Raw genomic sequence first — 16179 nt, forward strand, 5'->3', positions numbered from 1 at the left:
TAAAATTTGTATTGTTTTTATAAGCTTTTTGTTTTATGATCTCATGTTTAAAAGATCTTCTAAGTATATTGTGAGATCAGTGTTATAAAAGGTAATATAGGAGGGTTTCTTTTGAGTTATTTTTGTCTTATGGATATAAAACTTCGCCAAAATAATTAAAAGATTAATGATATAATTTTGTTTTTCAGAAAAAGAATTCACAAATCTAATGACTAGGCAATTTTAAATATTAATATTACACATATTAATTCCATTGGCTGGTCCAGCAACCAATAGCATTGCATCTCGCGTGGGCCAAGGTTCCATCCGTATCTGCTTTACTTTTCGAAATGGATGATCCCCATGGAGGGAGAACCTGGATTTGTAAAGTTGGGACGGTTGTTTTATTCTCAACGATATGAAAAGTGTTGCCACTCCCATTTATTGCACATGTTCCCCCGAAATTATATTGCACGACCCGTAAATATGCAGGCAAACGCGGTTGCCTACTATATCAGTCGAGCCAATAGTGCGGCAAGATACTGAAATAGGATTATTATTAACCAATCAGATGTAGCTTATTTAGAACAGCTGTTACACGTATGATTCAGCTTTCGGACACGAGCAGCAGCTGCGGCGGCAGCAAATTGACCATCGCCAAGGACATTATTTCTGTGATTGTAAGTATTCATTTAATTAGAATATGATATCTATATAAAATGTTTGTTTTGTACGCTGTGTTGTTAAGCGTCTCGTTAGTGTCGTTTTAACCCTTGTATGGTGTTCGGGTCTGTAGGACCCGGTTTCATTTTTTATTACATTTTATTACAAAAATTACACGATTCATTATTTTTTCAAACTCAGACTCATTGGTCTTGGCTCATTTTCTGTGAAGAATATATATCTGAACACATTTTCAATGACCACACCCACACACACACCCACACCCACACCCACACACCCACACCCACACCCACACCCACACACACCCACACACACACACACACACACACACACACACACACACACACAGGCTGTCCGGCTAGACCCGGGGCTAATAAAAGTGTGGAAATTGTAGGTCCTGTGTACCTTTACTCTGTCCTCCTCCTGTCAGAGCATATTGTTATTGTGTGTGTGTGTGTGTGTGTGTGTGTGTTCTTGTATATGGTTTATGAGGACACAAATGTGTATAATGACATGGGTATTACAACGTAAACATGGTTTATGAGGACATATGTGTCCTTCTAAACCAAACGGCTTAAAAAACATACTAAATCTGTGATTGGTAGGTTTAGGGGTAGGGTTAGTGTAGGGGGATAGATTATACAGTTTGTACATTAGAAAAACCATTACGCCTATGGAGAGTCCTCATAAACCACATATCTGAGTGTGTGTGTGTGTGTGAGAGAGAGAGAGATTGTAAGTGTGAGTGCAAGAGTGAGTTCTGTGTTTCTTAAAGGGATACTCCACCGAAAAATGAAAATTCTGTCATCATATACTCACCCTCATGTTGTTTCAAACCTGTATGAATTTCTTTCTTTTGCTGAACAGAAAGGAAGATATCTAGAAGAATGTGAGTAACCAGACAGTTTTAGATACCATTGACTTCCATAGTAGGAAAAATATATACTATGGAAGTCAATGGTATCTAAAACTGTCTGGTTACTGATACTCTTCTTGATATCTTCCTTTCTGTTCAGCAAAAGAAAGAAATTCATACAGGTTTGAAACAACATGAGGGTGAATATATGATGACAGAATTTTCATTTTTCGGTGGAGTATCCCTTTAAAGCAGGGGTGGGGAACGTCCGGCCCCCGGGCCGTAACCGGCCCGCAAAACAGTTTGATGCGGCCCGCGAGTCAATTCCCCCCCCCCCCCCCCAAGCAGCACGAGTCCACAAGCCGTGAGAGCAGGGCGAGGCCAGTAGCGCGAGTGTTGAGTCACCTGCGCGCCGCACCGGTTTCAAGTTTCTCACGGATGAGCTTCGGGGGCGCGCGCGCCGTACCGGTTTCAAGTTTCTCACTGATCAGCTTCGGGGCGCATAAAAGGATCGGAACGAAGACAGCGGAGGACCAGACATGGACGAGGGGCTGCTGCTTTTACTTTCGTTTTGTCATTTGCGTATTAAAGTGGAATGAGTGGCCGACTAAAAGTGGCCGACAGCAAGTAGAATGTGTGGGCGACTAAAAAAAATTATTTTAACTATAAGCAACCCAATTTGTCTAGATCTGTATTATTTCCTTTGTATAATGAGCTTAAATATTGCTGTGCAGTCGTGTGATTTAGTCTGCTTGATTAACATTATTACAATGTATTCCTATTTAACTCTGATATGTAGCCTATATACTGTATAAGGTCCTCGAATGTGTTTGAATATTTCACTAGCATCAGCCTTTTCACAGTTTCTATCACTCCGCTTGTCTGTGTTTGCACATCTTGCATCATTAAGCCAGTAGGTGGCGACAAGTGACTGTCTTTATGAGTGAACAATTGAAATTTTATTGAACTGATTTAATAGTGCTAAAAACATTGATTAACTCAAGAAAGAAACAAGTTGCTGAAACCAATCTTTAATGCTAAAAAGTTTACATCTATGCAAAATAATCCTTGAAAGATTTCTCATTTAAGGCCATTCCTGTTTGGAATATGTGATTGTGTATTGTCAACAATAAGCAGAAACATTTTGCATTTCCATTTTGTAGTGTGGATCATTCATTTCAACATTTATCCTCATTCTCATGTTTAAGAATCTGTTATCTTGACAAATAATCTATGCTACTGCCCACTGACATGCTTTTAAAGCTATTGTTATCAAAAAATGTTGGCCTTCAAACACCTTAAAATGCACATATGTAGGTCAGAGAAATCCAAATTTTCTCGGGGGAGCATGCCCCCGAACCCCCCTAACTACCTCACATTTTAATGTGTGTGTCTGTGTGGTAATGTGGGCTGGTGTGGCTACAGTGCCAGGACTGAATTTTTAAACCAGTCTGCCCCCTGCATATAGGCCTAAAATATACATTATTCTCTGTATCGAATCATGTTATCTTGTTACCTCTACCCCCAGCCCCTGATGTTTTGAAAACCTAGAAACGCCCCTGCTCATTACAATGGCCCTTAAAGAATGTTAAAAAATTGTAAATGGCCCTTTATAGGAAAAAGGTTCCCCACCCCTGCTTTAAAGGGTCAGTAAGAAGCCAATATTCTAACCGGAGAGCTAAGAGCTCAAGTTAGAACTGCATGTAATAGAAACAAAATTATAAGTATAACTATCAAACATAGTATTTTGGTTATTTAACTTTAAAATATATATTTTATTGGATATATTTTATTGTATTTTGGTTATTCAGGGTGGCCGCGGGTCCTTAAAGTCTTAAATAAAATGTTCCTAATAAAAGGCCTTAAAAAGTATTAAAATGTCTTAAATTCATATTCGATAGGTCTTAAATATTTCTGGTCACATTACCGCTAAAATTTCTCCAGTCTGACGGACCTAATGTCCGTCAAATAACCAGTGAAGCATCGAATCGCGAGAATGATTCAGATTTTATTACTTAAACAGCTATTGATAATGCTAATGTAGGCTTTTTCTGGTAACGCTGTTGAGGCTCGCTCTGCTTGTCTCTGTGATAGATTTTATAGTAAGAAATCAAAACAAATGAGCATAACGGCAAACATAAAAAAACTCACAGAAGAAACATACTGAGGTAAAAATTCTAAATGTTTATTTTTTTTATAACATGTGATATAGTTAAGTAACATAACATGACGGGAGCTATTTTGCTGAATATTCTCACGATTGCAAATGTTACATTGATTTTAGTTCAATAAACAAGTAGTTAATATTAAATTATTTCAATTAGGCTACTTAGGTTAAATATTACATATACGTATGCAATATAATGTGTATTTCCATCACAGGTTTGGTCTTACATTTAATTCAAAGTGGCATTAAAAAGGCATTAAAAAGTCTTAAATTTAACTTGTTTATATCTGTAGACACCCTGTATTAACTGGCCGGAATTTTGAAGTCGGTAGCGGAGTCCTGCCTTCAATTCAGCGTTTCTAAAGAATCACTGGTATGTGTTAATCATTTTTATAATCGACTGTATGTTATTTGTCATATGTGACCCTGGACCACAAAACCAGTCTTATGGGTAATTTTTTTTAAATTGAGATTTATACATCATCTGAAAGCTGAATACATAATCTTTCCATTGATGTATGGTTTGTTAGGATAGGACAATATTTGGCCGAGATACAACTAGTGAAAATCTGGAATCTGAGGGTACAGAAAAATCGAAATATTGAGAAAATCACCTTTAAAGTTGTTCATTTCTATTGGCGATTGTGCTGCATGCATTCACAAAAATAAATGTTTTATATATTTAAGGTTGGAAATTTACAAAATATCTTCATGGAACATGATCTTTACTTAATATCCTAATGATTTTTGGCATAAAAGAAAAATCTATAATTTTGACCCATACAATGTTTTGTTGGCTTTTGCCACAAATATACTCGTGCAACATAAGACTGGTTTTGTGATCCAGGGTCACATATATGATGTATATTGTGCTCTTCCCAAACTGATGGCCTGATCTAATTCACCAGTGCTGCCGATTTCGCACACTTTTGGGTGCTTTTGTCAATGCTGTTGTTAACTAGCGGTGTCCTGCCTATTCAATCCAGCGTTTCTAAAGAGTCACTGGTGTGTATTAACGACACACTGACGGGAATATTGTTCTTTGTGTTGTTCACTGTATCGCTTGTTTATACAAAGGGTTTGTTACCGCCGGCGCTCTCTGGAAGACTACATTACCCATCACTGCCTAGAACTACAGCAAACTACGGCAACTCAAATAGCTCAAAATACACACCAGGTTTAGTTTTTTTTTCTTTTTTTCCGTGGTGACTCTCCCTGCATTCCAAATGGCATAATGTTATGTATTTTATATATTGTGAATACATTTATTATAAATTCATTCATTAATAAATGATTTAAGTAATAATTGATGTGCTATATTATACATTTTTGAAGTAGAAATCCGTTTTGAAAGTTCAAAACACTGATAATTACAATAACTAGGTTTCCTGAAATAAATATTGTTTAAATATTGCTTAGGTACAAAGACTTGGACTTGGCCTTTAGGGACTTGTGAACATGTCTGGTATTTATAATTTTTATAATCAACTGTATGTTTTGTCATATCAAATGAGATGTTTGCTCATTATGTATTTACACTAGTTGAGGAGTTCAGAGAGAGATGGCCTGCCGACTGCACCTTTTCTAAAGGATGAGGTAAACCATTTAATAGCAACTGTCAATATTAATAATTATTCTAATTATTATTTCTAAATATCTTCAAATGCATCATATTTTTGCCAGCGATGAAGATCTTTATTAGTTGAACATCTTCGTATGCTGTCTGTGAATGAATGATTCCACAGGACGATATATTCGATTTCATTTCACTCAGGTAATACATTTTACAACCAAACAGATTATTACGCTACGATAGCACTACTAGAAAGTATGACATTACCCGTTTTTTGGACATATACATTAACTTATACATTAAATAAGCTACCATTGTTCATAGTTTATGAACACCCGCCGTCCCGCGGTAGTTTGTGTGTATTGTTGCGCAGTGGCGTGCGAACTCGACTTGAAAACGAATGCCTTTGCCTGCCGTAGACACAGTTAACCAGTTTAAACATGCTTGCAGAAATATACATTTGATTATATTTTGGAGAACAGACAGAAGAAGATCCGTCAATGTTTTTTTGTGTTCAGATGTTCAGTAGCAGTCATGAGCGCGAGCACATGTGGAGAGTTTTAACTCTTTCTTCTCTGTGTCAATTACATGCCTTTGAATGCAACACTCTGCAGATTCACTTTATTTCTACATGTCTAATAATCTAAATGTAGTTGTATAAGTTACTATTATACAAACCAAAGGACAGGCAATGATTTTCGGGCTACAGATGGCAGAAATAATGCTTGTCTCTTCTGTTTTTTGTTGCAAAGATAGCCAATCTACTTATGATAATAATAGTCATTTAAATAAAAAATATATAATTTTATATATATGACGACGTCAGATGCAAAAGCCTCCAAGTACCATCTGAAATTTTCTACTAAAAGAGCATTTTTATCAAGCTTGTATGTTTATGTTCAGTTATTTCACTTAAATGGCAATGAAAAGTACCTATTAATTGTCATTAAAGTGAAATTACTGAACTTAAATATACAAGCTCGATAAAAATGCTTGTTTTAGAAGAAAGTTTCAGATGGCACTCAGAGGCTTTTGCATCTGAAGTCTAGATAGATAGATAGATAGATAGATAGATAGATAGATAGATAGATAGATAGATAGATAGATAGATAGATATTATTACTTTTACTTTTGAGTAAATATTTCTATAAGTACTTGTACTTTTACTTGAGTACAGTTTTTGGATACTCTACCCACCTCTGGTTAATTGATGCACATGATGTTGTATAACGTTAATGGTCGCCGAATATAACCACAAAATGGCGTTAACTGTTATCTACATCACAAGAGAAATGGACGAATCAGTCATATAATAAAGTTATTCAGTAAATCGCTTTGGACAAAAGCGTCTGCTTTGGCCTGTTAAATAACATAGATAATAGATGGACGATAACTAATGTCACCCATAACATCTATAACTAATGGTTGCCCTTTTCATTTTTCTTTGAAGTGGCACTACACCATGCCTAACAACAAAGGTAAGCCATGTAGCTATAGTGTAATTTAGATTAAAGTCAAATATTGAAAGCAACACATTGACCGTAAGAGAGAATAAAATAATAAATTACCCTTGTGTAATACCTATACTGTCATATTATTTCAATGAACAGATAAGAGCAATTCATTTGTGTTTTATTGTATATCTGCATATAATTTTTTTCTGTTTTGTTTGGATAGAAAGAAATCAATGGCCGACACAAGTTACTTGTGTGTGTTAAAATATGTGTACTGACAAAACAATGTTTTGATTGTGATTGCTGTATGCTATTAACAGGTCCAGTGATTTGGATCATGGGCAGCAGTTACATTCGTCGTGGGGAAGAGAGGGCCAGAGAGACCATAGGGGCCAAGGTTCACTGGTTTGGCTGGGGTGGACTTCGATGGCACGGACTCCTTCCTTTCTTCTACCGGTCCCTTAGAGGAAGAGCAGCCCCGGATGTCCTGCTGATTCACTGCGGCGGGAACGACTTACAGTAAAAAAAATAATAAAATAATAAAATTGAACATTGTTACACGTTACATGAAGTTCATACAAAAATAATTCTACAGTAAAAACTGCTTAAAATGTGGATTTCGTTGGAGTTGTGCCTCTACTATGATGGGATAATGTCCACTTTAACGCACCCTCCGAGACTGCCGTGAAATAGCACCGCGAATTGTGCAGAAAATGCAATAGACCACTAAGGCTGTTGTTGTTGTAGCCTCCGCGTGCCCTAACTGCAGAAAAGAACAGCTCAAGATGATCCTGACTGAGTTTGTAAGTGAGGAGATACTTACAAGGTGCATCCTGTGCTTCAACCAGCTCTTTAAAAATGTTGGAAATGCTTCTGGAGCTGGCAACAAATCCAATGGGACCCGTTTTCCTAGGACCTGCATGAAGATGTCTCCCAGAGCTATCTCTGAGCTGCAGAAGGACATTTTCAGCTCTCTCCAACAGACTCAGCATGTGAAGTTTATTACAACTTTGGAAGGAGCTTCGTAACCCTTTGCCAGAGGGTTCCTGCTGTTGAGAACATCAAAAGCTAAGTCGATTGTTCTCAGAAATTCGACGGTTTCCTCTGAACCATGAAACTGAGGCAAGCGAAGTTCCTTGTTGCAGAATTCAAGGGCATCTGCAACGCTGCTGCTGAAAACTTGAGCAGCAAGATTTACCTTCATCTTCTGATGTCTCCACAGAATATGTGCCATCTTCAGCTTATTACCCAGCCTCAAGGTCTATATGTCAGGAGAGCAACTCTGAGAAAATGTTATATTCATGCCAGGTCTATGCGTTTCCGTGTTTCTCTGCCGTAGTACAGTAAGATTGAGCTTAAATCAAGCGGCAACCTCCCCGTCTCTCTCTTGAAACCAACACGGAAGTGAGTTAAACTGCAATTCATTGACTGGCCGCTTGGGCTGGCTGCAGAAGTGAGTCAAATCTGTATCTCCCCCATGTTAAAATTACCAACTTTACAGCAGAAAAAAAACATGTTTACAGCCTGGATCTCTATGTGGCTTTGGTCTATACAGCTAATTTTGCCCTTCATAACAACTGTGAGGGGGGTGAATTTTTTATAACTCATCCGTTTAGTTGATTAATATTTAAAGTTCTGCATAATTAAGGGTGTGTCCACTTTTGAGTGACAGGTGGATTCCCACTGATGTCAATGCTAGCCGTTTGTCTGCTGTTAGCTGCGTGCCTGCGTCACTTCACCTCAGCAAATTTTAGCTGCTGAACTTGCCATCTCTGCAGTGTTTGTGCTTTTCTAGGGATTATTTCATACAATTTAATACACCCATTACTTCGCCCACGGCTTCGTTGTCGTCGAGTATCGTTCGAGAGAACAACCAGCGCTGTATTTCAGTTGTTTTCCTCTGTGAACATGCACTAATGGATTGACAATTTCGTTGATTTTTGAGTTTTCAGATTTAAAAACGTCTATAGATATAAAGGCTTGTTCGTTCTGCTCTCACGGAACAGATAGATTTTAATATGCTTATGTACCGTCAGATGAAATCCTGCAGGTGTCGTTGCTTTCTCCGTCCATGTAATAAATGCACATCCTTGAATGAGCGCAGATTTCTAGCGCATTTAACGTACTTGAACTTCATAGGTAATATATCTATGGTTTAACTCATTTGAGAGGCGGCCAAATCAGAATTTAAAATGGACTGAATAAGCTCTCTACGAACTTGACGAGCGATGCCGCGCTGACGGACCATAGACTATAAAAAAGTGTACTGACGTGTAACTGTTATGCACATAAATCACTGTCACACACACTCTCTCATATTAAGTTACTGCATAATACATTTTCAACTAGCAGAATAGTACAGAATCACGATACACAGTCTCACTTGTAGCCATGTCTTTTAACTATTATAATATTTCGAAGGGCAAAAACAGGAACTTTTAATTGGCTTTACATCAACTGTCACTTTAGCGCGAGGCTCTGTGCAGTCGCAGACTTGGTACTGTCAGTAGCATATAGCATTACCTCCCTGAGTTAACTCTGGTAGCCAGGCTACTCATGCCCCGCCTCTTTGCCCATTTTCTGTTATCAAGGAGTGACGCGAGGCCAAGATGGCGACGGCCGAATCCGCCCACTTTAGGCTTCAAAAATGCTCTTCAGAAACCTACGGGTGACGTCACGGACACTACGTCCATATTTTTTTAGTCTATGGCTTAAATACACAACTGAACGACTTTCGACTTCCTTGTAAGGTGGAAAAAACATTGTTTAAAGATAGAACGTATATGCTAATGCTTACACATGATACAATCCCCTTTCCACATTAAGAAACTATTTCTCAGTGTATATTAGTGGTATACAAATGCTACATTTGCATCAGTCGAAACATTCATTTTCTTGCAAAGAGCAAACCAAGTGTACACATCTGAAGTATCATCATCACTGGAACTCTCTGCTAAGTGAACATTGCATTTTACTCGTACCTTTAAGCAGAATACATAATCCTCCCAGCTACCCTCCTTGTGTCTAAAATATGTTCCTTAAACACTTGTGTCCATGCAATCTATAGTCTAACTCGTGCATTTTACACTTCATAAGATAATACAACTGATTATGAATATTAATAAATAATAATACAGATACATAATATTAAATGAAATTTTAGTCTTCAGATTCAGACACAAAATGGTGACATATCTGTCACGGGGACACACAGTGGCCCCGTGGGTCACGTGTCCCTGTAGGTAGATCCAAATGCAGTATGAAAATAGTTGTTTATTGAAGTGTAATCCATCTCGTAGTCATCCAGGCAAGGTTCAAAATCCATGATAGCAATCCAAAATACACAATAAACAAAACAAGAAACAGGTCGTACGCAGACCAGAAGTGTAGTGACAATATATGACGACTCCATGACAAGGACTAAAACAGACAGGCTATTTATACACAGAAACTAATGAGAAACAGCTGCGTGCAATGATGAGTGATGAGAACAGACAAAGGATCGTGGGAAATGCAGTTCCAGAATGAATGGTGACAGTAAGGGAGAGAGACCTCTAGTGGACACCCGGGGAAACACAAACCAGACACTGTGACAATATCGTCTTTGACCCATATTGTTATTTATACAGTATATACAGATTGGTCATAAATAAGGCGCTATATAAATAAAGATGACTGTCTTGACTTTTAAAACGAAGCAAATGTGTTACCAACATTCTTCAAAATATCATCTTCTGTGTTCAACACAAGAAAGAAACTCATACAGGTTTGGAACATGAGGGTGAGTAAACAGGGCTGCAGACTAACTTTTTGCCTTGGTTGCACTGGTGCGCCTAACTTTTTTATTTAGGTGCACCAGCACAAAATTTGGGTGCACCGAAAATTTTTCTCGGCTCGCGTCACCTTTAACGCCACAATTTCAAGGTCACCTTTTTATCACGCTCTATATACATTCATATTATGTAAATGATTTTAAACAAGAATAAGGTGTAGGTAAATAAAAAGCAAAAAATAAAAATTTAAAGTGCTTCACTGAGCTGCCGAACTAACTATTTTGAGTCTCTAGCTCAGGCGCGGTATAGGCTCTACCTCCGTCTCTGAGTCGGATGCCATCTCCGACGAAAGACCAGGGCTTGGCATCTTACCAGGGACTGGGGAGAATGGTGGCTGAAGTAGCTTCATGTCTGGGCTGTTGTCGGAGCATTGACCGGGGAGTAAAGGGTTTTAACGGTATTCCTACTCTAACCGATACTGCTTATCGATCCGGTACTTTAACTGTATTCTTATCGGTTCTTTTTGTTTTTATATATATATATATATATATATATATATATATATATATATATATATATATATATATATATATATATATATATATATATAAATATTAGTCTAAAAAGAAATCTAATAAAGTAATCAAATGTAAAATAACACTGCATAATTTTTCATAAATAGATTAATGCTTAATAAAGCTGAAGTTATTCTTTCAAGAGCTTTGTAGTGATTTTTCTCTTGTTGTTTGATTCGCAGTAATGGCGCAATCGTCCGCATGTTTACTAGACTGCGGCCCCTTTAAGACCGAGTGCAGATCTGCTACTGATCTGATGCACCATATTCTCCCAACTATTTCCATAACTAGGCTACGTCCATTTAAGACATAAACTGTTTTTAGTGAATCTCCAAGCCGGTCATTTTGACATACTTTTGTGTACATTTGATCGTTTAGACACGCACATTAAACCCAAAGTAGGCTATAATTTGCTTGTCTCGGTTTCGGAGCGCGTGCCGCCTTGCGAACAACATCTCTTGCGCAGATTTTGTGCTTTTAATAGCTCTTTTAATTATTTAACACGTCTCGCAAGTTAGCAACAGTAGCTAGACTGCATTTTACAACAATCACCGATCGTGCTGATTCTGTCGTTAGGTTTGAGTTTTAGGGAGAAATGACAGTGTAATGCTGCGAAGGGAAGAAGTTGCGCTAGATAGAATGCTATAGTTTTTAATGGTTTTACCTCAATATATTATTTTTTATAATCTTTGGAAGCCGAAATCTAAAATAAAATCAGACTAATATCACAGACCTTAAGTGTAACCAGGCTACGTTTGAATGTTTAATTCTGTCCTCCGTCATCACTCATTAAGCGTGAGAGAAGAGTGTGAGTTCCCATGAGTGTGTGAGTTCCGTCAAAGGAGAACAAACACTTAGTTCGTGGAGAGGCAGCGGGTGCGAGGACGTTAGGTGCACCGGTGCGACCTAGGAAAAATTTTAGTCAAAATAAAACTGTCTACTAAACCTCGTCAGTCCAAAGTTGAATGACTTTCTTCTGTGGAATAGAATGTTATCCACAATCTCCTTTCACTTTAATTTTACAGAAGAACACTGAATGAAAGTAAACGGAGAGTGAGACTAACATTGTGTATAATATCAAAAAATGTTGTTATATGTAAGTAAGCCATATGGCTTTGGAACAACAGTAGGGTGAGTGAATGATGGGAGAGTTTGAAGTTGTTAACTGTCCTTTTAACAATTCCATTACAAAAATGTAAATAAGTTAAATATTTAATATAGTCATATACCGACCTGTGTGGAAGAGCGTAGATTGTGAGTGTTCTTTGCATTCATTAAAGGGTAACTCTCGCCAAAATTGAACCTAGGCTCTTTTTGTTAATCTACCCGAGTCAAACTTTCGTGTAAAAGCATAAATAGGATGGAAACGCCACTTTTAAGATTGACTATTTTCGTTTTAGGTCAAAATGCCTTTTGAATGGGAGTGAATGGGGCACTTCTATGATGGCATCAAAATCGCTATTTTTAAAACACTAAGAAGGCTCGACACAACATCAAACTGTGCTGAAGTATCACCAGAGGCTCTACACATGAACTCCAGCATGGTTTGTGGACACAGAGTTTACTAAAAAGAAAGGTTTTGTACGACTCACTTTATCAGTTTTCCGGTGGCTGGAATTTTGTCAGTCAAAAGTAGTCGATCTCCGAATATATATTTATAAACATGTCCCAGAAAAAAATATTACTGGTGTGCATCTTGTGACAAAACAATTGCACTGACATATTTTAAGATACGTTCTCATTTAAAACAGCTCAAACATGCAATTTAGTCTAGGACTAGCCTTGTCTGTGAAGCCGGGTATAAAATTAATGGGCTATTTTCTTATAACGTGTTTTAATTGAATATTAGTTTCAAACTAAATAAAAATTCTGCAAGAAAAGGTATATTAAATAAACCCCCTAAATATCATGACTGTGTGGACTATTACACCTTTGTTTTCCTGAAGTATGACCACCAGCTTTCAATTCGTTGGTTTGTGGTTGAGGAGTCACACTGTACATATGGCCTGAAGCCCCTGCAAGGTCATCATCTGTGTGACTGATCCCAGAACAGTGGATTGCAGCCATATTTCCATCTAAACAGAACTGGAACCTTTGTAAGATATGCGCTCGTCTTCACAAAAACTAAATGCAGGGTTTTTAAACTTCTCGTGTGGGGAAAATGTTGTTTATTCTGGCCAGTATGGCAAAGCCATGGCAAAAAGCAGGATAACTTGTAGGCTATAGCTTACTTGAAAGAAAAACAAATTTGCCGAGTAAAAACAGAGTTTGTGTTGTTGAATCATACATTTTTTCTAGTAGGCTACAGAGCTCATGACAAACAAAAGTTCCAGATGGACAAACATTAAATGCAAAAACCAGTGTGAATAACAATATCTTAAAATAAACTAGAGAGTGGATACACAGATATGGCCTATTATGAATGAAATTCATGCATTTATTTGTCATTTAAACTGATGCAAACAGGGAAAGAGAGTAGAAAACACGTATTATCCTGTCGCCCCCTCTAGTGGACAGCATTAAGTATTACGGCCTTCATTACTCAGATAACTCAAGTCGATGGATTTTTTTTGGGAAAGTAAGTCTGACCAGTTAGAAAAGATATAAGCAGACCAGTCTGAGGGTCTGAGCTGAGTTTGGTGAAGCATTACATTTCTAGGCGGAGTCAATTTCTCATAATAATAACAATTAATCCCAAACCTGGTAATTTTGTCAGTATTAATTTACATTCACTGATTCTGGCTTCTCTCTTTTCTGTCTCTTTCTTTTAATGTAAACTGAGTAGGCTACACATGCTTATATTCAAAAATATAAACTTTATTTCTATTCAATTTTCAAAATTATTTATAGCCCATAGGCTGTGTCACACACGCCTACCTGCCTTTTGATGTAAATAAAAGACTAGAGTGGTAAATGTTACGGACATATTATCATGGTACAGTTCAGCCTATTATTGATTTTTATTTCCACTTCCCTTTTATCCAAAGAGACAGAACTATTTGCACTGTATTTATCAATGGGAAATATGCTAATATAATCTGTCATACTGTAGTTCACATTATTGGGGTCGCTTGCAAATCGCAGCAGCACGAATTACGTGACCAGCAACATATTTCTGCTTCAAATATTGTGTGTAGTTAACAGTGAGTTGTGGTTTCAGACATTATTTTATTAAAGTGCATTTGTCAGTGCCGCACTCGTACTGACTCTTATTCTGCCTGACAGAAAGAAAAGCTCATAGCTTACTGAAGGCAGAGCGGTTTGACCAATCAGATGAAAGGGGCGTTTAAGCGCCGCCCATGTGTGCAAATGAAATATCGAACCCATAAACCGACTTTTAAACCATAAACGAAAAATGAAAAATCGAGCCAAAATCTCATTTTTCGTTTTTTAAGCTAAACTAAAAAACGAATAAACGAGCTGGTTTTCATTTCTCGTTATTCCATTCCAAACAGGAAATGAAATGATCAAAAAGTACACAGACCAAGTACTTGTTCATTCAACTTTCGACCATAACCCATGTTGAACTTGCAAATCCTACAATCAAATCTGAGATTTCTCAATGGCAATCGGGTGAAAGAGACAAATTTAGCCGTCTTGCCCCATAGACTCCCATTCATTTCGCACTCATGGGCGATCGCCCCCAGTGGAACTCTGGTGGAACTACAACCAAAATTCGGTACAATAGGACTTAAAAGGGAGTGGCCAGGCTCTCCGTAGACGGGCTCTGGTATTGCTATGTATTGCTGGACCCAGATGCTTCAGAGGTGAAAAACATTCCAGGAACAAAAAGCCCTTTCAAACTACAGCTGTACAAAGAGGCACTCGGGAAGGCTTATCATTGAATAACACTGTTTATAAGCACATTTCAAGACTTTTTAGCCAGTGGTGAGCATATTTAATTTAATGAAAATCTTACAAAGACATATGTATAAAAGACTATTTAAATCAAAGTGAATTTTCATTACTTTCATTGTTGTTTGAAGACTGTAGGGATTCTTCTAGCGAAGACAATGAAGTGCACGTAAAGTCTCACAGTCCACATTATGAGAGTAAAGCTTACATAAATATAACGTTTAAATGTAACTCATTTTAACACGTGACTTGTGTTTGTTTGTTTTTTTTAGTGCTGGGCAACGATTAATTTTTAATCACGATTAATCGCATGATTTTCTTGCGATTAATCACGATTAATCGCATTGTCACGGGCAAAATTTAATAATGAATTCTAAAGTAGTGTATATAGCAAATCTAAATGTACTGCTATATACACAAAAGTGCAATAACATGTGGTTTGCAAAAACTTTAAACAAATAGCCTAATGTGCTTTTTACCAGCAGTATTCCCTTTACACAATTGTTTTATGCTTTATGCTATTGTTCATATACACAATAGCAATAAAATATTTCTTGTAAATCTCAACTTAAACATTAATGTAATCAAATAAAATATTAAACCAAAGCTATTTGCCACTGCCAGGGCATTACCTTTTATCTAGCTTGTTAAACAAGTTACCATCAGAGTCCTGTTTTCTTGTTTTTTTTTTTTTCTGAACAGGCATCAACAGGTATCTTTCATCAGGGAGCAGCAGAAACAGTCAGTGTTCAGTAGCAAGTTTCCCTGTTACTGTGCGTTCACACCAAACGCGAATAGCGCGTCAAATTCGCGTCTACCTCGTCTAGTTGGACGTTTGAACATTTTGAATCCATTCGCGCGTCCAGAGCGAAATTGACCCGTGTAAAAAGCAAAGGTTTGACGCGAACTGGACGCGTGAATGTTGCGAATTCGCGTCACATCAAACAGGTATTAGCAGCATATTTTAACAAGACATTATTTGGAGGTTAGGAGTGGAGTTGCTCAAATTAATAGTTGTTGTTTTTCAGACCCCCTGATCTCTCTCTGCCTTTTTTGGACCAAGTAAGTTCATAATGTTCATACCTTGCTAAGTTACTTTGTTACAACAAATGAAAAAATGTAGTCTGTCTTTATAATGGTCAGTTCTAATGTTATTTTAATAATTGTTATATTTCTGACAAATCTAGGAAGCAGGAAAAAACTGAACAAATATCCAAGAACACACACATGATTGCTTTTCAAGTAGCCTAATTACTTTTGTAT

General features: G+C 37.3%; 1 long non-coding RNA gene across 1 annotated transcript; it reads left to right on the plus strand.

Moving 5' to 3' along the window:
* Positions 1-457: 457 nt before the first annotated feature.
* On the plus strand, positions 458-5398 carry LOC309492003. Its single transcript, XR_014203393.1, has 4 exons — positions 458-659; positions 3980-4059; positions 4764-4863; positions 5229-5398. It is a non-coding gene; the product is annotated as an uncharacterized lncRNA (long non-coding RNA).
* Positions 5399-16179: the final 10781 nt, after the last annotated feature.

This window comes from Leuciscus leuciscus, assembly GCF_965113295.1.
Source record: "Leuciscus leuciscus genome assembly, contig: HAP1_SCAFFOLD_823, whole genome shotgun sequence".
NCBI classification, from domain to species: Eukaryota; Metazoa; Chordata; class Actinopteri; order Cypriniformes; family Leuciscidae; genus Leuciscus; species Leuciscus leuciscus.